Below are 24,685 nucleotides of genomic sequence, written 5' to 3'. Positions count from 1 at the left end.
TCTGAAAAATTCTTTATCGTCCTCGAACTCCTTATCGTCAACAGCCATTGGAACATAAGGTTCATGAAGAAAGCAGTAAATTCCAACAAACCTTCTTGACTAATGCCGAACTAGGGCCTTCTGAATTTCAAGAGTTCTTAGAATAATAGTCTTTATTTGTTGAATCTCCTTCCTAGTTTCCTTCAACTCTTCAAGAACACCAGAAAACTTCTGAAGATTAGAGGGGATAACCCTTGGTTTCTTCATATTCTTCCTTTTTCTCTTTAAAGTTGTTGATGAATGAGATTTATCTTTCCTTCATGATTGATGGCTTAACAATCATATTAACATATTTTCCATCAGCGGACATGATGCTTGGATTCTCCATTCTAATATGGGTTTGTGAGAATACACAAACCAGACTCTACAAGCAGTCTTATGATAAAAAGAGTTTTCAAAGAAGGACAAAGGAATGTAGGGTTACGGAACTTTTATACAAGTTGAATGTAGAATTTATGAATGAAAAGAGACGGAGAAGATAATAAATTTAACTTTATAATTCATGGAGGGTATTTTAGCCATTACAAAAAATAGTTGGGTATGGGGTTTTGTTGATTACTATTTCGTAACCCGGTTTTGTCATCTTATGAGCCCTCAAAACCTAATGTTTGGAGCCCCTATAATAGGTTTCTAATTAAACGTGTTAAGATTTGTTATAGATTTGGTCTTAAGGAAAGATGTAGGGTTAATCCTGATATGTAGGATATATAACGTGTACAAAGTGAGTCCTAATGTTCAAGAAGTGTTAGAAGTTTAAAGTGTGGAGTTAAATTAGTTAATTAGTGTTAGGAGTATTAGTAAGGAGTTCTCAAAATAAATGAAAATACAAAATTAAGAGCAATATCTAAGACCTAATTTGTTTTTACACGTCCATATATGGATTTGACTAGATATTGAGGGTGGATTTTCAGGAAGGGATAAAATTATAAAAATCATGATACTGCATGTTTCTGACCCGGCTTCAGGAACACATGTGACGATTTATATTTTACGATCCGTGAACCGTTTCACGATTTCTGACTGAGCGAACATTCCTCTCAGATCTATGATGAATATGCTCCTCGAAAGGCCTCCCCGGATGAGCATTCGATGCTTCACACATTTCATCATCACCTCTACATAGAATCAAAATGATTTGGCGGTTCTCTAGACATAATGTTTGTTAGAGATCTTAACGCCTTCAGGACGTCATGCTGCATGTTGTTCTCTGATTATGTAGAGAGACCGTGTATAAAATATCTTAATGATTGGGTGGTTCTCTAGACATAATGTTTGTTAGAGAGCTTAACGCCTTCAGGACGTCACACCGCTCGTTGTTCCCTGACTATGATGTTTCAATTATCTCATATCTCGACTATGCAAATAGATTAATTCTAGCGTGACATTCATCCACTTAATTCCTAGAAAATAATCTAGTATATCTCATTACTCCGTTCCTTGAATCCCCCCGGCTGGATTCCATGGATTAGTAATAGATAACCACTTTATCTAATTACTCCAATCCTTGAATTCCCCGGATGGATTCATGGATTAGTAATAGATACTCAACTCATTTTATTACTCCGTTTCATGAATCAATCTCAGCCGAATTTCATGAGTTATTAATAATTATTCAACAAACGGGCATCTGGGCCACCACCGAGTAAGCCTCGAGAAAATGGTGCAAGTGTACTTGACAATATTGCACGTACTAGCACCCAAACACACAAACGAACAATCGAAAATATGGACAAACGAGGAACCAACCAGGAAAATAATATTAAATAAAATAAACAAGAGGCATGGGACCGGGCCTACCGGACGTCCGATCATGTCGCCGTGGCCGGTCGCCCTCTCCCATTATTTTATTTTATTTTGTTTACCTCATCTCATGGAAACTCCTTCATTTGAGAAAACTCCCTCGTTTGAGCGAAACTCTTGGTTTTCCATACTTTCATCGAACAAAATAGGGAAATGTGTCACGGGTACGGGCCACCTAGCCAGCCGACCATGCCCTAGACGTGTCCGGTCCCACACCTAATCCCTTATTTTATCATATTATTTCCATCATCTCATGGAACTCCATCGTTTGAGCGAAAACCCTAGTTTTTCAATATTTTCTCAAATATTGCTCAAAGCACGAAAAAGCCAAAAAGTCAAACGATAACACGACCGACTAGGCTACTCACGTCAAATATTAAAAAAAATTATTATTTTAATATTCTCAAAATACCGGTCAATGAGCGAAGTTCTACTCGCTCATTCGAGCACCAGGACTGAAACACGGACATTATGGTGACACAGGCGTGTTACCTTGACCGACCAAAGCCGTCCCTAAGGCTTGTAAGGAGCCGGTCCCATACATCTTCATAATTTTGACCTAATTTTCTATAAATTGCTCATATTGGGTCCAAACTCTCTCCAATTAACTTGGGATTCGCTCAATCGACCGTCAGCTGGTCCCACGACCACCAAGGTCCGGTCCCATGACCCCTTGGTCGGTCCTCATCTCTCCATAACTAGGTTTTACTACCTAACGCACACACGAGCACTATTCTAATAAATGGTTAAACCAACGTTTGATCATCCTTTCACCAACTGGTCAACAAAGGATTTTGGTGCATGCTCACTCGAGCACTTGGGCGCTACATAGTCGACCATCATCCTATGTAATCGGTCCCTCTTTCAACCCCTTTTCAATAAATCATCAATTGATCAGTAATTGATCGAAAATTAGGGTTTCGAATAAATGCTTTGTAAATCATAATTTTGAGCAAGTTGAAACACTAATAATTTTATGTTGATCCAGCAATCAACATCTGGGTTAAAAATATAATATTCGGTCAGGATACCAATATTTTATTTGGTCACGTTACCAATAATTTACCGAGCAATACTTGCTCAGTTGATCGAATATTGATCCAAATGTCAATATTCAGTCATTTATCGAATGAGCAATACTTGCTCAGTTTCTCGAATATTGATCCAACTGTCAATATTCCGTAATATATCGAATGAGCAATACTTTCTCAAATGCTCAAATATTGATCCAACTATCAATATTCAGTAAAATTCATCGAATGACCAATACTTGCTCAAATGCTCGAATATTGATCCAACTATGAATATTCAGTAATTTACTGATGCTCGAACATTGATTCAACTATCAATATTCTACGATTCATCGGACAATATTTACTCAGACGAGCAATATCAACATCATTCATTCGAGAAATATACGTCCCAACAGACATGTTCAATTCATGAATCCTAGAGCATTCATCAATCATGCTCGACTAAACAATACTTAGACCCATCGTCTAATCAAGTCAATGACTGAATAATCAAATACATGTCTGCTTTGCAGACTCCACGTTCGTGAGACATCAATCACGTCACATGGGGGATATTAATTAGGGTTTTGGTCTGGAGGCCTAAAGCACGTGTGTTTATCTAGGATGAGAAATGTGAGTAAGTCATGCAAGCAGTTGAGGAAGTTAATAGAGTAGTTGGTGGACAATCAACCAAGTCTCCGCACGACCTGGAACTGGTTAAACCTCGATTTCTCAGTTTCCCACTCTTTCACTCGAGCAACCATCACACTTACTGGAGATCAATGTGTCTATTTGTAGATGGTGTATTTTCAACAAGGGTTAAAATCGTAAAACCATAATCGTAATGCTCCTGATCCAGCAATATGCTGAGTATTGAGGATCATGTCTCTCGTTGAAAGCATGAAAGCTCATGCCTCAAAATCTCTGACTGAGAATGATGTCTCTCACAATATATGTAGATGTGTAGTCTCTCAGCTGAGGCAATGGCACATCTCATGAATACTGAGCAATTTTAGTAATTATTTCTATATAGAATCGAAAGATTGGACGGCTCCAAGACAGCATGCCTGCTAGTATAGAGCAATAACGTCTTCAGGATACAACAAAGTGTTCCCTGACTATATAAAGGAAATATGACGTTTCAACAAGCTCATGTTTCTCAATTCTCAGATAATTAATGCTCCTAGACAGCATGCCTGCTAGTATAGAGCCATCAGTTAATTATCTATAATCGTTAATTAAACATTCAACAATATTCTGCGATTCTTTGTAATATTTCGTCACTTCAATTCGTGGTTCTTCCCAGCTGAATTCCACGGGTTAGTGATAAATATTCAATGTACGGGCATCTGAGCAGCTCTCGAGTAATCCCCTACCAAAATGGTGCAAGTGTACTCAGCAATAATGCACAAACGAGCACCTGAATGCGCAAATGAGCATTCCAAAACACGAAGGAACATGAACCTATGCAAAATAGGAAGAAAAATAATAATAATAAAATATTAACAAAGGCGCCTGGGGACTGAACCTAGCGACCGGACGGTCAGCCGTGGCCAGTCCCACGCTCAATTTTATATTTTATCATATTTTATTATTTTTCCTGATCCCAAGAAAATTCCTTGATCTCATGATATTTCCCTCAACTTATGAAATATTATGAATTAGGGAGAAAAGGCGCACGGGACACGGGCTCACTGGCCGGCCGACCATGCCCTAGTCGTGGCCGGCCCCACACGCCCATGCCTTATTATTTTAATAATATTTGTTTCCTCATCCCATGGAAACTCCTTCACTTCAAGGAAATTCCTTGTTTCAGCAAACTTCTTGGATTCATGAAATTTCACCAAGTTCATGAAAAATAATATAAAATTATGGAAACCCGTGGGACCGGGCCATAGCTGGCCGGTCATGCCCTAGACGGTCCCACATGTCTCTTATTTTATTATTATTATTTTTTATGTTTCCCTCATCTCATGGAAACTCCTTGATTTCAACAAAATCCTTGGTTTCAACAAACTTCTTGATTTTATGATATTTCCCTAAAATCATGAAAATATTATAAATTAGGAAAAGTGTTTTGGGACCGGGCTCCTTGGACGGACGGCCATGCCTCGGCCATATCCGGTCCCACACTTCATGATTCCTTCATTATTTTATTATTTATTCCTTCATCTCATGAAGTTTTCCCGGTTTCAGCAAAATCCCTGATTTCTTCATATTTTCTCAAAATGTTGCTCAAACGCACACCGGAAAATATCGAAACTCTCAGGACTGAGAAACGGACATTATGGTGACATGAGCATGTCTCCTTGACTGACCAGGCAGTCCTCGAGGCTTGCAAAAAACCGGTCCCGCGTGTTTTAACAATTTTGACCTAATTTGCTCAATTGCTCATACTGGTCCAAATTCTCCTCAAACAGCTTGGAGTTTGCTCACACGACCATCAGCTGGTCCCACGACCACCAAGGTCTGGTCCCGTAACCCCTTGGTCGGTCCCTCATCTTTTCATAATCAGGTTCTACTACCTGACGCTCACACGAGCATTATTTGAATAAATGATTAAACCAGAATTTAATCATCTTTTGACCAACTGATCTTCAAGAATAGATTTTGGTATTTTGCTCACTTGAGCATCTGGGTGTTATACGGTCGGTTCATCATCCCCTGTAGCCGGTCCCTACTTTATTTTCATGAATGATTTTCAATAAATTATCAATTCGGCAATTGATCAAAATTAGGGTTTCGAATCCAGAGCTCTGCAAAAACATAATTTTGAGCAGATTCAAACACTAATAATTTTACGTTGATCGTGTGATAAACACTTCAATAATTATGCTTGGCTCAGATGTCAGCATCTTAAATTGACGTTTGCTCAAACGAGCAACATTTGCTCATACGAGCAATATTTGTTCAAATCATGAATATTGTCTCAATTGTTAGTCATGCGAGCAGCATTTGCTCATGCAAGCAACATTTGCTCATACGCGCAATATTTGTTCAAATCATAAATATTGGTTCAACTGTAAATATTCAATAATTCATTAAATGAGCAACATTTGCTCATGCGACCAACATTTTCTCATACAAGCAACATTTGCTCATATGATCAATATTTGTTCAAATCATGAATATTGGTTCAACTATCAATATTCAACGATTCAGCAGCACAGTTTGCTCAGGTTATCAACATTTATTCGACAATGATATTTTTATCTCAGCAGACATGTTCAAATCATGAGTCTCAGGACATTTGCAAATTATGTTCAACTCGGCAATACAAGGACTCATCGTCCCATAAAGTCAGCAACTGACTAACTAAATACACGTCTGCCTTGCACACTCCACATTCCCGAGACATAAATCGTGTCACATGGGGGATATTAACTAGGGTTTTGGTCTGGAGGTCTACGACACGTGTGTTCATACACACGATGAGAATTTGAGTAAGTCGTGCAGTCAGTTGGAGGAGTTAGAAAAGTAGTGGGTGGAAAGTTAACCAAGTCTCTGCACGATGAGCAACTGGTTTCAACACGATTTTCCACTTCCCCACTCTTTGAATCCCGCAACTGTCACACTTCATGGGATCATGGTGTTTTCAATTCAGAAATATAAAAAGTCTCTGAATCCTGATTGAAACAAGACAAGAATTTCTCGAAAAGTTCACACAGACAATCTTTCATCTACACGAACTCATCGTCTGAGCAATCACTCTCAACTGAGTAAAATTCAATCATTCAGAACTTTCTTACGTAGAAAACACAACACACCTACAATCTCAATCACCATTGATCTCACACATTTTTCAGCTTCCCTCCTACAGATCAACCCATCCTCTCTTGTGACCGAATTTACTGCGGAACGTCTATTGTCTTGGTGTAGGCCGGAGTCCTACAGGTTGATCTCTCGAACTTAAATCACTCCCTTCTTGCAGTTCATCTGTGTGAGGTTAAGCATTTGCTCGGTTCAAGGAATCTCCTCTGCACGGTCATCTCCTCAATTCCATAAAACCAGCAAATCGTTTTTCCCCATCTACAGATTGGCGACCATAGTGGGAGATTAATCTCTCGGTTGCAATCTCACATTCTCACAAAGATAGCTGGTCTTAGGTCTGGGTTAGTTACAGGTTCCAACACAAACGACGCCAGCACTAGCAACAATAACAATGAGGATATCCCAGAAACCATTCCGGCCTCTAACATTGATGGTGGTAACGTTATTCCTCCTCAGGCGAACATGGAAGATCATCCTTTGTTCGGCCTACACCCTGAAGAAGTCAGGGGGAATCCACCACCTACCATGGATGATCTCATCAAGGTGCAGGAGATTCTTGCAAAGAATCAAACTGACATGACTGCAACACAGAAGGAGCTATTCAATTATCTCAAGACTCTCACTGACAAGATGTCAGAGAAGACTCAAGGAAAAGGAAAAGAAAAGGAAATATCCTCAGATGCTGATCCTGAAGTAATTCCAATTCATACGGTGGATGACAACAAAGCTGCAGATGATCCATCAGTGAAGGAATCATCAAATTTCATTACTCGGGAAGATTTGGAACGCCTCTTGGAGAACCATGGAAAAGACAAGACATCACATGTCTATCGTCACCAACCTCCATACCCTGCTGCTACACAAAGGATTCCTCTTCCAAAAGGTTATATCTCTCCAACCTTCACTTTGTATGACGGAACAGGCAATGCTCGGGAGCATGTTTCTCGGTTCCTGGAAGCCTTGGGTGAAGATGAACATAACCATGTTGTTCGCCTCAAAGAATTTTCAAAGTCCTTGAAAGGCAGGGCATATACCTGGTACAACAACATCGCACCAGGAACTATCAACAATTGGGGAAAAATGATTAACGCCTTCTACAGAAAGTACTTCTTTGTGTCAGAGAAAGTTACTCTCTTTGATCTTGGAAGAATGTTTCAGGAGAACAGTGAACATCCCAATGACTACGTGAAAAGATTCAGAGTTCAGGCCCTGGACTGTCATGATCTAAACGTCACGGAACAGCAACTGGTAGACTTGTGTATCAACGGCATGATCCCGGTCTATAGAGCTTTATTGGAAAATATTTGTTTCTACACTTTCTCAAAGCTTCATGAAGCTGCAAAGAGATCGGAAACTAATGCACCTGCTAAACTGGAAAGGACAAAAGTTACGAAGGATGAGGAACCGCGGGACGTTCGAGGTAGAAGATGTCTGATCAACAAGCATTACAATCTCCAACCTTTCACAAACGCTGTCGCGGAAGGGAGCAAACGGGAAGCCGAACCACCGCACAAGGGTACTTCTGCTCATTCAAAAGCACAAAGGAAAGATAAGCAAGATGCACAAGACACTGACCAACACACAGGGGCTCCTAATCAAGATGCACCTGACTTTCCCCTTTCCATTGAAGAAGTGATTGAGCTCCTAGATGCTTGGATCCAAGATGGTGCAATCAAGTTGCCATATGTAAAGAAAGAGCCAACTGAAGAAGACATGGAAAGTCCTCGTTACTGTCGCTTCCACGGGTTCGTCAATCATCCCACAAGTGACTGCAGAGTCTTGAAACGAATATTCAGGGAAAAGGTTGAATCATAAGATCTCAACTTGGGGACTGAAGGAGTGCACATGGACCCTCTCCCAGTCAGGACTTTCTCCATCTCTGAACAACCAGTGAAAGAAGCAGTTTAGTCATTGACCGAGCATGCCTGTGAATTGTTTTATCTGTCAAAAGCACAAAGGGGGGACATGTTCAGGGCTTTGAACCATATAGTGTCTGGAAAAACGCCTGCTCATTCCAGAAGTATCCCCTGAACCTCCAGCCACCGACAAAGAAATGTATAACTGGGGACTGCTCACCACAGTGTACATCAACGGAAATGAATTCAAAAAATCATTTGTTGATGTTGGTACTGCCATCAACATCATTCCTTTGAAAACTCTCAGAGCTGCTGGCATCACTCGACAAGAAGCTACTCATGGTCCCACGTCAATCAGAGATCATGAAGGGACACTCCGAGATGCGTACGGCTACATCATCCTTAAAGTCAAAGAAAACTCAGTTTGCACTGAGGACAAATTTTACATAATCCGGGAAGATCCAGCATACGACATGATTCTTGGAAGACCTTGGATTCACGCTGGAAAAGTGACTCTGATGCCTTCAATTGAAAAAAGCTCTGACTCAGAAGGAATAGAAGATATTCCATCATTCGAGCACCTGGAAGAGGTTAAAGCTTTGGTGGAATTAGCACAGAAACCTGGAGAAAGTGCACACTCTTTCATCAAAAGGTTCCGTACACAGAAAAGTCTAATTCCTCTTCATGCGACTATATTGCCAATGCTTAATTATGCTGCCCTGGTACGGGGACTTCTTCCCACTGAAAACTTAGCTATCACAAAGTGCTATGAGTAGATAGCCTCACGACGTCAATATTACACCAAATGGTTGAGCATAGAGCCCCTTCAAATTGATAATTCTGTCAAAAGGTTCATTGCTGAAGACCTGGCTAAGCATGACAGGCAGTACTCTGGATACTCCCCTTTGCATGAGTTTCCATATGTGCCACAACCTTGGAATCATCAGAAGATATTCAAGGCGCGGACAACCAAGCCTAACAAATTTTTTGAAGGAGACCTGGTTCTCAAAGCAACTCAGCGCAATCTCCACTCTGCAAGAAACTCCAATTGGGAAGGACCATTTGTAGTTGCTAAGTCCATAACCGGAGGATACTACAAGTTGGTCAACACGGATGGCAGGACCCTTCCAGTAATCCACGAGAATTGGCTTAAGGCATTTGACGTCTGAAATTATTGGGTATTTGAAGTACTGGGCGTTTGAGCATTCATCACGCCTGGGATTTGGCATTTAGGATTTTCTTTTATTGTATTTCAATTTCTCCAAAACTTTTGCAACACTTGCATTCAGTATTTGAATTCAACAATTTATCAAAATTCAGTTCATTTTACTTAAACAAAATCTCCATCAAATCCAAAACAAAATCCTCTACCAATCCAAAACCAATCAATATCAAAACCAAAATAAAACCTCACATCTCTCAGAAGTTCAGAAGTTCAAGAGATTATGAAAGGAAATCAAAGAAAGTCAGCAAAAAAGACTTTTGCTCCTCTGCATCCTTCAAGATTTGCAAAGCCGCCTTCTCCAGGTTCAGCGCCTCGGTCAGCTTAGCAATCTTTTCCTCCTTTTCCATCACATCATTATTTGCAAAGGGTATGTTATTGTCACATGAATCCTTAATAACATTTATTTTCTTACGAAGCCACTTCACATTGAAGCCAAGTCTTCATAATTCTCCAAGTTGAACTCCCAATCAAAGAGTACATCTGGAGTCACAGTATTTCTGGCTCTGGCGCATATATCACTTACAACACGTAAGATGACACTTACTTGCATTGTTAAAGCATAAGCACGGTTGGGATCTCTAGTAATGATGACGTGACCAAACTTCCTCCATATCTTCTCGTACAAGCCTGCATACCCAACAGGAACACTGAATCCACCAACTAGTTCATGATATGGGAGTGATGCATCAAATGGAGGATCAAAATAAACCTCTGCATTTGGATATTCATGCACCACTATGCGGTTCTCAATTACTGGAGAAACTTCTACGGTCATGGAAACAGTTTCTTCAGTCTCCTCTACTTATGGCTCAGTTTCTTCTATTACTGGAGTGGCAACAATTGAAGTTTCCATGACTTCAGTGACAACTATCTCATGGCCTTGAAGTGCATAGATAGTTGTCTCTTCATCAATAACTCCAGGTCTGCTTGAATTATCCTTATTGGTTTCAGTATCCTCAACTTCGGCATCCAACACCTAATACGAAGATTACATGAGGTTAGAGCAATCTAAACATGGAAACCAAATGTAATCATAATACTACAGCATAGAAGCAGCACGACATCATCAAAATTCATCATTATGCATTAAAGGCGCGAACAAATAGTGTAAAAGTCATGAAACACGTTTTACGGAAAGCTCGTCTGAAGAGATTTTACTCTGCCCTATACAAGACGACGAACTGGGATCAATATAAAAGGAATCTAAGGATGCCTTACATACCATTCTCTTCGTATGGATGTCTTATACAACATATCAAAATTTCATAACAATCCGATGAACGAGCAAGGAGATGTGGTCAAAACATTGGACAACATGCAATCTGAAAAAGTTCTGAAAGTCTCCTGGAAGTTTACTGTTTCGCTGATTTCGACCTCTAAACTTGCTCAAACCTTAAAAATCTTCTTTGCTAAAGCTTGGAAATTTTCTGGGCTTGAAGACACATATGCAGACTTTGAAAATATGACTTAACATGAAGATTTTATGGCGGTTTCTCCGAAAGACTGAGTTCTGAATTTTCTGGTGACGTATTTTGGCAAAGTTTTTCATATAAACACACGGGTTCTCGTTCATTCATCCACAAGCCAACAATTTTATGCTTCCATATATAAAATTCAAGATAAATACTTACTTTAATGGTTTCTGAAATTTTCAGGAATCAGAATTACCCGCATCAACATCAAGAGTCTCATTACTTCCGCTCGGTTTGGAAACCTGGGAGTTTTCTTTATCTCCACCCTCCGAAGGTGAACGAGCATCAGCGCTCTCCACTTCCACGGCGTCATCCTCCTGGATATTTTTCAACAATTAGTATTTTACATACAAAGCATCATAATTTTTTATGCGAAGAGATACTTACTTCTTCAACGCTCGAGTCAGAAACCGTCTGCCCAGCAGCAGAGAATTGAAGACCGTCAATACCGGATGGAGCAAAGTTCTGCAAACGGGATAACAAATATTGGTTTCATGATCCTAATTACACGGAAGAGAATTCATAACAAAAAGTATTGATAGCTCACCAAAGAAACAGCTGGAGATTTTATGGTGTTGGGTAATAGATTATAATTCTTGCTCATGCCCTCTCCGCCATGAATAACTGCTTCAGTTTCTGAGAAGTCTACACGGATTCGGGATCTTACATTACGACCATCCTGTGGAAAATTTTGATACAATGATCAAAATATAATTATCATAACTTTATGGAGATTATGAAAAGGGTTCATACCTGTGAACATCCCGGAGATGTTTTTCGTTTATCACCAGAGAGGTACTTCAATCTTGGTCGAGCGGAAAGCATCTCAGCACAAGGGGAATTTTTCACCGAAGGTTGACCAGTCGTTGCGAAATTATGTAGACGATCAAGATGATGATCCCAAAAGTCTACATAACCTAGAGTTACATAAGTAATCCTATCGGATCAAGGAAACCAGTAAGTGCTTCCTTCCACATGAGTGCGGTCCAAATGGGTCCTAAGTTGCTCAACCGATGGCTTTCTCCTTCGAAAAGTCAGGACACACTGATCCATACCTATTTTCCGAGCTGCCCTGTCGATGTTATATTCTTCCACTGAAAGATCTTCATATATTGCTGATATCAAGTGACCAGGAGTGCAACTCAACATGAAAGATCTCTCGCCATCACTCAGGCCTGCACCAGATGCTAAAACCCTACTTTCTCCAGTATTGAAGGATGCCGGCTGGGAAATACAAGAAGGAGCTGACATCCATGGGCGAAAATTGAATTCAGATTCAATGTCTTAAACATCAATGAGACGTGTCTTAAACTGAGGCTGCTTTGTAGACCAGCTTATAATCCTAGCATTATATTTCTCAGCAAAGACATGACGAGTATCGTCACACGGCTCTGGCAAGATAGTACGTGGGACAGAAGCGTAATTCTTGAAATGTTCCCACAACAAAGCTTGGAGAAACATCGTATTGGCATCGCATTCGATCTTCATGAAGCCATTCGATACACTGGAGTCTATAATCAGGGAATCCAAATTAGAATACAAAGAACCCAAGAATAGACTACCTATTAGAGTTGCTCACCTTGAGCAATCTTGATAGCAAGGGGAATCAAAAATGGCTTCAACAAAGTTCCACTATCTTCGAACACATCTCTGGATAGCCATAAGCACAAGAAAGCAGCAATAAACAACGTACCGTCAACAGGACAATCAAGAACTTCATCTCTTGTCCACCAACGCGTTAATCAGTAAGCATAACAATATTTTCCAGACGCCTTGTTGATTCGCTCCATTTCCGCTGTCAAGATGTTAGAAATTGCTGTCTCTTCAGATGAAATACCTTCAGGAAGGTTACCTATGATTGGTAGATGCAACAAAGTTTCCACATCCTCTAAGGTAACAATAAACTCTCCCCATATGCATATGAAGGTATGGGTTGGAATTTCACCAACGAGCAAGAAGACCCACTATGCCTCGCGCATCATGAAAAATAAACAAGTCCCTGGATGCTTGAATGACCCTTAGTACTTGTGCCTGGTTCAACATAGCTCTGACACGAGGAAAACCTAGCATGTGCCTCGCCCATCCAGAAAATTTCTCCAAAGGTCGTCGAGAAAGCTTAAACTCTATGATTGATGCAAGAAAAATCCCTCGTTCAAGGAAAAATCGAATTACTGTCTTGGGAGTCACCAATTTCTTTTGAGTAACGCTCCTGGGATTTATCAGAAGATGATATGCTGGGGACTTAAGATGTTTTTCGGTCTCTTGCTAAACCTCAAAAAACGCATCATCCACGTTTAAAACATTCTTGATCCCAGGAGTTTCTTCTTCTTCTTCACCAATGGAAGTCTCATCCATGCATGTATCATCCCTGGATGCGTCATCATCCATGCATGCATCGTCCCTGGAGGCATCATTTTCTTGAGGATCAGACATCCTTATGAAGTGGCTGTAACATGCACACGACTTTTTACTTCAGTCTACCATTTAGACAAGATGCAAACATCAACGGAATGAATTACTTGGCGAAGTGCTCATGCAAATCTAAAAAATGGTAATCCTTAACTCTTACCTTTTTACGATTCCACTAGTGATTGTGATACAGGATCTAGCACTTCAAAACCTTGCTCGTTTCTTCAAACCTACAAAAAAACGAACAAACTTTGATACCCTATTTTCATAAAATCATGAACATAAATTTTCATCATGTGAACAACCAGGTTATGAAAATTTACACGAAAATAATATTTCATCATAAATAATTGTTTACCTTAATGATTACTCAAAGTCATATTTTATTAGTCAACATGAATATACGTGTGCATGTTATGTATATACAAGACGCGAATTCTTCATATATTTTTCATGAAAAATATATTTCATGTGAGCAAAACTCACGTAAAAAATAAAAAAAAATCGTGACCAGGTAACGGTTTTACAAAAAAGAGAAGAAACAATAATCTTTTCCTTCGTACGGGCATCTTTCTTTAAAACGAAAGTTTATTTCGATTTTGTGAAAAGTTCACATCTTTTAAGGTAAAGTTTTGGTTTTTATGAAAACTCATAAAAAAAATTTTATCACTGGACGCTGGTCTATGTATAAAAAAAAATCTCTCTCTCAAGTTAGGGATTATTGCTAGTCTCTTGAATTAATGATCGAACGAGCACACGAACATGCATACGAACATACATTTGATAAAACAAGGGTTTTTAACAAAACTCACACTCATATATACACATGTATAAAATTTTGGCATGATCAAAGCATGAACAACTCATGAACTTAGCAACCTTTAAAAAAAAACACTTGTATTGTCAGTCGGACGGTGAATGGTGGCGGTCGGACGGCGCCGACGATCAGAATCTCCGGTGATTTTCTCCGCTTCCTTTCTCTGCTCGGGCGTGAAGAAGATGAAGGGGTCAAGGTGGTGGTCGGTCGTGAATGAGAGGAATAAAAAGGAAAATGAGTTAATTCCCTTTTATATCAATTTTATTTCCAAAACCTAATTCCACAAGGATTTCCTTATTTGGGCCCGACCCATGAATCCTAAACCGACCAAGGTTCCACCATCAAATAGGCGGTTCTACACCAATTTATGCTCGTTGCATGACGCTCTATTATCCCACTGGGTTCTCATTCAAGCCATGGTTTTCTCATTCAGTCAAAAATCCGTAACGTCTTATCTTACGACTAAGTTCAATTACTTATTTTGTCTGTAACTGAAAAATCACCATTCAGTGCTTACTGAGGAACATGACTGTCCCTCACTAAGCATGGGACTTAATGTAGATGGTGGATTTTCAACAAGGATTAAAATCGTAAAACCATAATCGTAATGCTCCTGATCCAGCAATCAGCTGAGTATTGAGGCTCATGTCTCTCGTTGAAAGCATGAAAGCTCAAGCCGCAAAATCTCTGACTGAGAATGCTATCTCTCAGAGTATATGTAGATGTGTAGTCTCTCAGCTGAGGCAACAGAATATCTCATGAATACTGAGCAATTTCAGTAATTATTTCTATATAGAATTGAAACATTTGACGGCTCCTAGACAGCATGCCTACTAGTATAGAGAAATAACGTCTTCAGGATACAACAAAGTGTTCTCTGACTATATAAAGGAAATATGACGTTTCAACAAGCTCATGTTTCTCAATTCTCAGATAATTAATGCTCTTAGACAACATGCCTGCTAGTATAGAGCCATTAGTTAATTATCTATAATCATTAACTGAATATTCAACAATATTATGCGATTCTTTGTAATATTTTGTCACTTCAATTCGTGGTTCTTCCCAGCAGAATTCCACGGGTTAGTGATAAATATTCAACGTACGGGCATCTGAGCAGCTCTCGAGAAAGCCCCTACCAAAATGGTGAAAGTGTAGTCAGGAATAATGCACAAACGAGCACCTGAATGCGCAAACGATCATTCCAAAACACGAAGGAACATGAACCTATGCAAAATAGGAAGAAAAATAATAATAATAAAATATTAACAAAGGCGCCTGGGGACTGGACCCACCGGCAGGCCGGTCACGCCGTGGCCAGTCCCACGCTCAATTTTATATTTTATCATATTTTATTATTTTTCCTGATCCCATGAAAATTCCTTGATCTCATGATATTTCCCTCAACTTATGAAATATTATGAATTAGGGAGAAAAGGCGCACGGGACACGGACTCACTGGCTGGCCGGCCATGCCCTAGCCGTGGACGGCCCCACACGCCAATGCCTTATTATTTTAATAATATTTGTTTCCTCATCCCATGGAAACTCCTTCACTTCAAGGAAATTCCCTAGTTTCAGAAAACTTCTTGGATTCATGAAATTTCACCAAGTTCATGAAAAATAATATAAAATTAGGGAAACCCGTGGGACCGGGTCATAGCCGGCCGGTCATGCCCTAGCCGGTCCCACACATCCCTTATTTTATTATTATTATTTTTTATGTTCCCTCATCTCATGGAAACTCCCTGATTTCAACAAAATCCTTGGTTTCAACAAACTTCTTGATTTTATGATATTTCCCTAAAATCATGAAAATATTATAAATTAGGAAAAGTGTGTTGGGATCGGGCTCCTTGGCCGACCGGCCATGCCTCAGCCATAGTCGGTCCCAAACTTCATGATTCCTTCATTATTTTATTATTTATTCCTTCATCTCATGAAGTTTTCCCGGTTTCAGCAAAATCCCTGATTTCTTCATATTTTCTCAAAATGTTGTTCAAACGCACACCGGAAAATATCGAAACTCTCAAGACTGAGACACAGATATTATGGTGACACGGTAATTTCTCCTTGACCGACCAAGGCAGTCCTTGAGGCCTGCAAAAATCCGGTCCCGCGTGTTTTAACAATTTTGACCTAATTTGCTCAATTGCTCATACTGGTCCAAATTCTCCTCAAACAGCTTGGAGTTTGCTCACACGACCATCAGCTGGTCCCACGACCACCAAGGGACGGTCTCATGACCCCTTGGTCGATCCCTCATCTTTTCATAATCAGGTTCTACTACCTGACGCTCACACGAGCATTATTTGAATAAATGATTAAACCAGCATTTAATCATCTTTTGACCAACTGATTTTCAAGAGATTTTGGTATTATGCTCACTTGAGCATCTGGGCGTTATATAGCCAGCTCATTATCCCCTATAGCCGGTCCCTACTTTATTTTCATGAATGATTTTCAATAAATCATCAATTCGGCAATTGATCAAAATTAGGGTTTCGAATCCAGAGCTCTGCAAAAACATAATTTTGAGCAGATTCAAACACTAATAATTTTACGTTGATCATGTGATCAACACTTCAATAATTATGCTTGGCTCAGATGTCAGCATCTTAAATTGACGTTTGCTCAAACAAGCAACATTTTCTCATACGAGCAATATTTGTTCAAATCATGAATATTGGATCCTTTGTTAGTCATGCGAGCAACATTTGCTCATGCAAGCAACATTTGCTCATACGCGCAATATTTGTTAAAATCATGAATATTGGTTCAACTGTAAATATTGAATAATTCATTAAATGAGCAACATTTGCTCATGCGAGCAGGATTTGCTCATACAAGCAACATTTGCTCATACGAGCAATATTTGTTCAAATCATGAATATTGGTTCAACTATCAATATTCAACGATTCAGCAACACAGTTTGCTCAGGTTATCAACATTTATTCGACAATGATATTTTTGTCTCAGCAGACATGTTCAAATCATGAGTCTCAGGACATATGCAAATTATGTTCAACTCGGCAATACAAGGACTCATCGTCCCATAAAGTCAGCAACTGACTAACTAAATACACGTATGCCTTGCAGGTTCCACATTCACGAGACGTAAATCGTGTCACATGGGGGGATATTAACTAGGGTTTTGGTCTGGCGGTCTACGACACGTGTGTTCATACACATGATGAGAATTTGAGAAATTCGTGCAATCAGTTGGAGGAGTTAGAAAAGTAGTGGGTGGAAAGTTAACCAAGTCTCCGCACGATGAGCAACTGGTTTCAACACGATTTTCCATTTCCCCACTCTTTGACTCCCGCAACTGTCACACTTCATGAGATCATGGTGTTTTCAATTCAGCAATACGAAAAGTCACTGAATCCTGATTGAAACAAGACAAGGATTTGTCGACAAGTTCACACAGATAATCTTTCGTCTACACGAACTCATCGTTTGAGCAATCACTCTCAACTGAGTAAAATTCAATCATTCAGAACTTTCTTACGCATAAAACACAACACACCTACAATATGAATCACCATTGATCTCACACATTTCTCAGCTTCACTCCTACAGATCAACCCATCCTCTCTTGTGACCGAATTGACTGTGGAACGTCCATTGTCTTGGTTTAGGCCGGAGTCCTACAGATTGATCTCTCGAACTTAAAGCACTCCCTTCTTGCAGTGCATCTGTGTGAGGTTAAGCATTTTCTCGGTTCAAGGAATCTCCTCCGCACTGTCATCTCCTTAATTCCGTAAAAACCAGCAAATCATTTTTCCCCATCTACACTATTATTCTGGCAATATAAATAAGTCTCTGAATCCACGATTGAAGGACAAACAATTTTTCGAGCAATCACTCTCAAGAATTCTATTAATCGACCAGGACTTATTCGAACTCAACAATATACTGAAAACTTGCATAAACCTTAAACACATTCACAATCCTTGATCATCATTGATGTCACACACTTCTCAGCTTCCCTCCTACAGATCAACCATATTCCCTCTTTGTGACCGAATTGACTCTGGAACGACCATTGTCTTGGTTTAGGCCGGATTCCAATCTCCTCCTGGATACATCAACAACAATTATTATTATTTTATTCAAGGCAATGCCATGATCGCTTGCACGAAAGAGATATTTACATTGAATTCTTCTTCGTCGGTGCTGGATTCCTGAATTGTTTGCCCAGGAGCAAGATGAAGACCGTTAATGATCGATTAAACAAAATTCTGAAATAAATTAACAAATATTTGTTTTGGGATCCTAATTACACGGATAATAAAAACCGTGATAACGGAAGCGTTAACAACTCACCAAAGAAGCGGCAGGGGATTGCACACTATTCTGTAACATCATGTAACTCCTACTTCTGGGTTCTCCGCCTCCGAGACTTTCTTCAATTTCCGTGAAGTCTATATCAATCCGAGGTCTCACTGCACGACCATCCTATGGTAAAATTAACGAAATAATTAAGAGGTGATCATTATGTCTCTATAAAAGTCATAAAAAGAATTCTTACTTGTGAACATCCTGGAAGTACTTTTCGTTTATCACCGGTGGAAGGATACTTCAACCTTGGTCGCTCATAAACCATCTCAACAGATGAGGTTCTTATACCGGAGTTTGAACAACCATTACGAAATCATATAAAGGATCAAGTTGCTGACTTCAGAAAGTTACATAACCTGGAGTTGCATAGGCGAACCGGTCAGAGCAAAGGTACAGATATTCACGACCAGTCAAATGTGTACAATATAGAGAAGCTTTTAAGTTGGTCGACCGATAGTTTTTCTTTCTGAACATCTGGGACACATTGGTCAAGACCCATTTGTCTAGGTGCCCTATCGATGTTATACTCCTCCACCATAAATCTCCAATGTATCACCGATACTAAGTAACCAGGAGTACAACCCAGTATGAAGGATCTCTCACCATCACTCGGGTCTGCACCAGATTCCAAAGTAACATTCTCTGTATCTTCATTGAAAGTGATCAATTGTGAGACAAAAGAAGGAATCGACACCCAGGGAATAAAATTAAACTCAGACTCATGGTCTAAAACACTGGCGAGACGTATCTTACATCGAGGATTCTTGGTAGACCAGCGCATAATCCTAGCATTATCCTTCTTAGAAAGAAGATAACGAGTATCAACATTCTGCCCTGGAAAGATGCTACAAGAAATGGGTGCATAATTCTTGAAGCGCTCCCACAATAAGGCTTGGAGAAACATTGTATTAACATATGTTTCAACCTTCAGAAAACCATTGAAAACACTGGAATCCACGACCAAGGAATCTAAATTGGAGAATAGTGAACCCAGAAACAGACTACCAACGGGAAGTTTCTCACCTTGAGCTATCTTAATGACAAAAGGAATCATGAATGGCTTCAGCAAGTTTTCACTATCTTCAAATAGATCTCTAGATAACCACAGGCACAAGAAAGCAACGATGTTTAATATATCATCCGCAGGTCTTTCAGGAGTTCCATCTCTCGGCCACCAGTGCTTCAACCATTGAATATAACAATATTTACTGGATAATTTGTTAATCTCATGCATTGCAGCTGTCAAGACATCAGATATTGCACTCTCATCTGCTGAAAGTGCTGCAGGGAAATTACCCGTGACTGGAAGATGCAATTAAGCAACCACATCCTCTAAAGTGATGGTAAATTCTCCCCACATGCATATGGAAGTATGGGTAGGAACACACCAACGAGCAAGCAAAGTCACTATACCTTTCATATCATGGTAAATTGACAAATCTCATGCTGCTTGAATAGCTCCTGTCACCTATGCACGATCCAACATGGTTCTCACATTACTATACCCCAACATATGTCTTGCCCATCCGAAGAAAGATCCTAAAGTCTTTCGAGAAAGCTTGAAGTTTATATGTGAACCAGCATAATGTATCCCTTGTAAGCAAAATCGAATAGTCGCTCGAGGAGACACCAATTTTCTCTGAAAAATATCCCTAGGATCTATAAGAAGATAAAAAGAGGAACCTAGAAGACTTTTTTGAGGTCTATATTGAACCACGAAGAAATCGTCATCAGTGTTTGGAATGTTCTTTGTTCCAGTTGTTTCTTCTTCCTCTTCGTCGATAAAAATTCTATTTACAGAGGTACCATTTTCTGAGGTTGCATCTCTGGAAGCATCATCATCTTTGGAGGTGTCATCATGAGAATCAGTCATCCTTGCAAAGTTGCCGTGACATTCATACAACATTTTTAATTCAGCACATCATTAAACAAGACAATGGATCAGGGAATTAAAAGTGCGCATCTAAAAAAACGGTAACAATTTAACTCTTACATTTTACAGTTTCACTAGCTGTAGTGATTATAACACGAAAATTTTGAGTGCCTGTTCGCTTCTTTAAACCTGCAAATACGAACAAAAAGCCTCATTTTTCAAAATCATAACTTGATTTTCATTAAACTGCGAGCAATTCACGAAATTTCCATCATGTGAGCAGTTCACATAGTTTTCGCCGTGTGAGCGATTACACAATCTTCACCATGTGAGCATTCATTGATTTTCTACCGTGTGAGCATACACTATTAAATCATGAAAATTCACGAAAAACATTGTTTCATCACAAACAATTGTTTACCTTCAACAATTGCTCAAAATCAAAATTTGGTTTTGCCAAAATTTTAATAATGAGTAACTCAGTATTTAAAAAAAATATATTACGTGAGCGAGTTTCAAAATAAATAAATATATACTTTACGCGAGTTAAATAACTCACGTAAATTTCAGAAAAATAAAATAACGTGAGTGAATAACACACGTAAATAAAAAAAATAAATTTACGTGAATAACTCACGTACAAATTTTTTGTTTTCGCTCGATTGATCGTTCATCTATCAAATGGGTCTTTTTCTATTTTTACAAAGGTCCTGATGCTCAAAATAAAATTTTGTTTTCATGAAAACTCATAGACAAAATTTTCTCTACTGCAACTAGATCATATCTATTCAAAAATACATACATATCTCTTTCATATTAGGGATTATCATTCGTTTTCTAAACCGACAAACGAACGTCTGTTTGCTAAAAAAAATATTTCATAAAACCTATACATGCACGTATACCTATGAAATTTTGTTTTGAACAACCCATGAACGAACAACAAAAAGAAAAAAAAAACACTCACCTTTGATCGGCCGGAAGTTCACCGACGGTAACAGCTCCGGCGGAAAAATCTTTCTCCTTTGCTCGGGCGTGAAAGGCTGAAGGGAAGAGCTAGTCGGTCGGTCGGTCAAGGGAAAACTAAAATAAAAAAATTGGAGTCTCTTCCCTTTTATATCATTTTTGTTTCCAAAACCTAACAAAACAAAGATTTCCTTTTTGGGGTCGGGCCGGTAAACGCTAAACCGACCAAAACTAGACACCTGACTGACCAAATCAGCAGTGCCTCATCTCACCGTACTCATGAAATGACACTCTATTATATTGACAGAGTCCTTATCTGGGAATTTGCTCGTACATGACATCATTGGAGAAAATCGGGGATTCTGAAAATGCCTTTGTACGACTAAGAACTACTTATCTCGTCTACATGAAAACCACCATCTAATGCTTATTGCGGGACATGGTTGTCCCTCACTAACCAGGGGACTTAATATTAATGGTGGATTTTCAGCAAGGGCTAAAATCATAAAATCATGATACTGCATGTTTTTGAACCGACTTCAGGAACGCATGTGACAATTTATATTTTACGATTCGTGAACCGTTTCACGATCTCTGACTGCGCGAACATTCCTCTCAGAGCTATGATGAATATGTTTCTCGAAAGGCCTCCCCGGCTGAGCGTTCGATGCTTCACAAATTTCATCATCACCTCTACATAGAATCAAAATGATTGGGAGGTTCTCTACACATAATGTTTGTTAGAGATCTTAACGCCTTCAGGACGTCATGTTGCACGTTGTTCCCTGACTACGTAGAAAGACCGTGTATAGAATCTCTTAATGATTAGGCGATTTTCTAGACATAATGTTTGTTAGAGAGCTTAATGCCTTCAGGACGTCACGCCGCTCGTTGTTCCCTGACTATAAACCCCTGACGAATATGATGCTTCAATTATCTCATATCTCGATTCTGCAAATAGATTAACTCTAGCATGACATTCATCCACTGAATTCCTAGAAAACAATCTATTATATCTCATTACCTCCGTTCCCTGAATCCCCTGGCTGGATTCCATGGATTAGTAATAAATAACCACTTTATCTAATTACTCGGTTCCTTGAATTCCTCGGCTGGATTCATGGATTAGTAATAAATACTCAACTCATTTTATTACTCCGTTTCATGAATCATTCCCAGCCGAATTCCATGAATTAGTAATAATTATTCAACAAACGAGCATATGGGCCACCACCGAGTAAGCCCCGAGAAAATGGTGCAAGTGTACTTGACAACAGTGCACGAACGATCACCCAAACACACGAACGAACGATTAAAAATATGGACAAACGAGGAACCAACCAGGAAAATAATATTAAATAAAATAAACAAGAGGCGTGGGACCGGGCCCACCGGCTGGCCGGGCGGTCATGCCACCGTGTCACAGGACCGGGCCACCTAGCCGGCAGGCCATGCCCTAGCTGTGGATGGCCCCACACCTTACAATTCCTTATTTTCTCATATTATTTTCATCATCTCATGGAACTCCATCGTTTGAGGGAAAACCCTAGTTTTTCAATATTTTCTCAAATATTGCTCAAACCACGCAAAAGCAAAAAAGTCAAACGATCACACGACCGAATAGGATACTCAAGTCAAATATTAAAATATTATTATTTTAGTATTCTCAAAATACCGGTTACATGAGCGAAGTTCTACTCGCTCATTCGAGCAAAATTGAGAGTTTCAATCAAGATCAAACTCTTCTGAAATTCCAGGATATTGTTCAAACGCACACCAGAAAATACCAAAACTCTCAGGACTGAGACGGGGACATTATGGTGACACGGGTGTGCTACCTTGACCGACCAAGGCCGTCCCTAAGGCTTGTAAGGAGACGGTCCCACACATCTTCATAGTTTTGACCTAATTTGCTCATATTGAATCCAAACTCTTTCCAATCAACTTGCGATTCTCTCAATTGACTGTCATCTGGTCCAATGACCACCAAGGGCCGGTACCATGACCCCTTGGTTGGTCCTCATCTCTCCATAACTAGGTTTTACTACCTAACGCTCACACGAACACTATTTTAATAAATGATTAAACCAGCATTTGATCATCTTTTCATCAACTGGTGAATAAAGGACTTTGGTGCATGCTCACTCGATCACTTGGGCGCTACATGGTCGACCATCATCCCATGTAGTCGGTCCCTCTTTCAACCCATTTTCAATAAATCATCAATAGATCAAAAATTAGGTTTTCGAATAAATGCTCTGTAAATCATAATTCTGAGCAAGTTCAAACACTAATAATTTTATGTCGATCCAGCAATCAACATCTAAGTTAAAAAATATAATATTTGGTCGGGATACCAATATTTTAATTAATGTTTTATTTTGTCATTTTACCTATAATTCATCGAGCAATACTTGCTCAATTGCTCGAATACTGATCCAACTATCAATATTCAGTAATTTATCGAATAAGCAATACTTTCTCAGGTGCTCGAATATTGATCCAACTATCAATATTCAGTAACTTATCGAATAAGCAATACTTGTTCAGTTGCTCGAATATTGATCTAACTATCAATATTCAGTAATTTATCAAATGAGCAATAGTTGCTCAGTTGCTCGTATATTGATCAAACTATCAATATTCAGTAATTCATAGAATGAGAAATACTTGCTCAAATGCTCGAATATTAATCCAACTATCAATATTCAGTAATTTACTGATGCTCGAACATTGATTCAACTATCAATATTCAACGATTCATCTGACAATATTTACTCAGACGAGCAATATCAACATCATTCATTTTTGAACTATACGTCCCAGCAGACATGTTCAATTCATGAATCCTAGAGCATTCATCAATCATGCTCGATAGAACAATACTTAGACCCATCGTCTAATCAAGTCAACGACTGACTAATCAAATACATGTCTGCTTTGCAGACTTCACGTTCGTGAGATATCAATCACGTCACATGGGGGATATTAATTAGGGTTTTGATCTAGTGGCCTAAAGCATGTGTGTTCGTACACGATGAGAAATGTGAGTAAGTCGTGCAAGCAGTTGAGGGAGTTAGTAAAGTAGTGGGTGGACAA

The sequence above is a fragment of the Papaver somniferum genome, chromosome 4 (genome assembly GCF_003573695.1).
Source record: "Papaver somniferum cultivar HN1 chromosome 4, ASM357369v1, whole genome shotgun sequence".
Taxonomy (NCBI): Eukaryota; Viridiplantae; Streptophyta; class Magnoliopsida; order Ranunculales; family Papaveraceae; genus Papaver; species Papaver somniferum.
Note: the sequence above shows the minus strand (reverse complement) of the source record.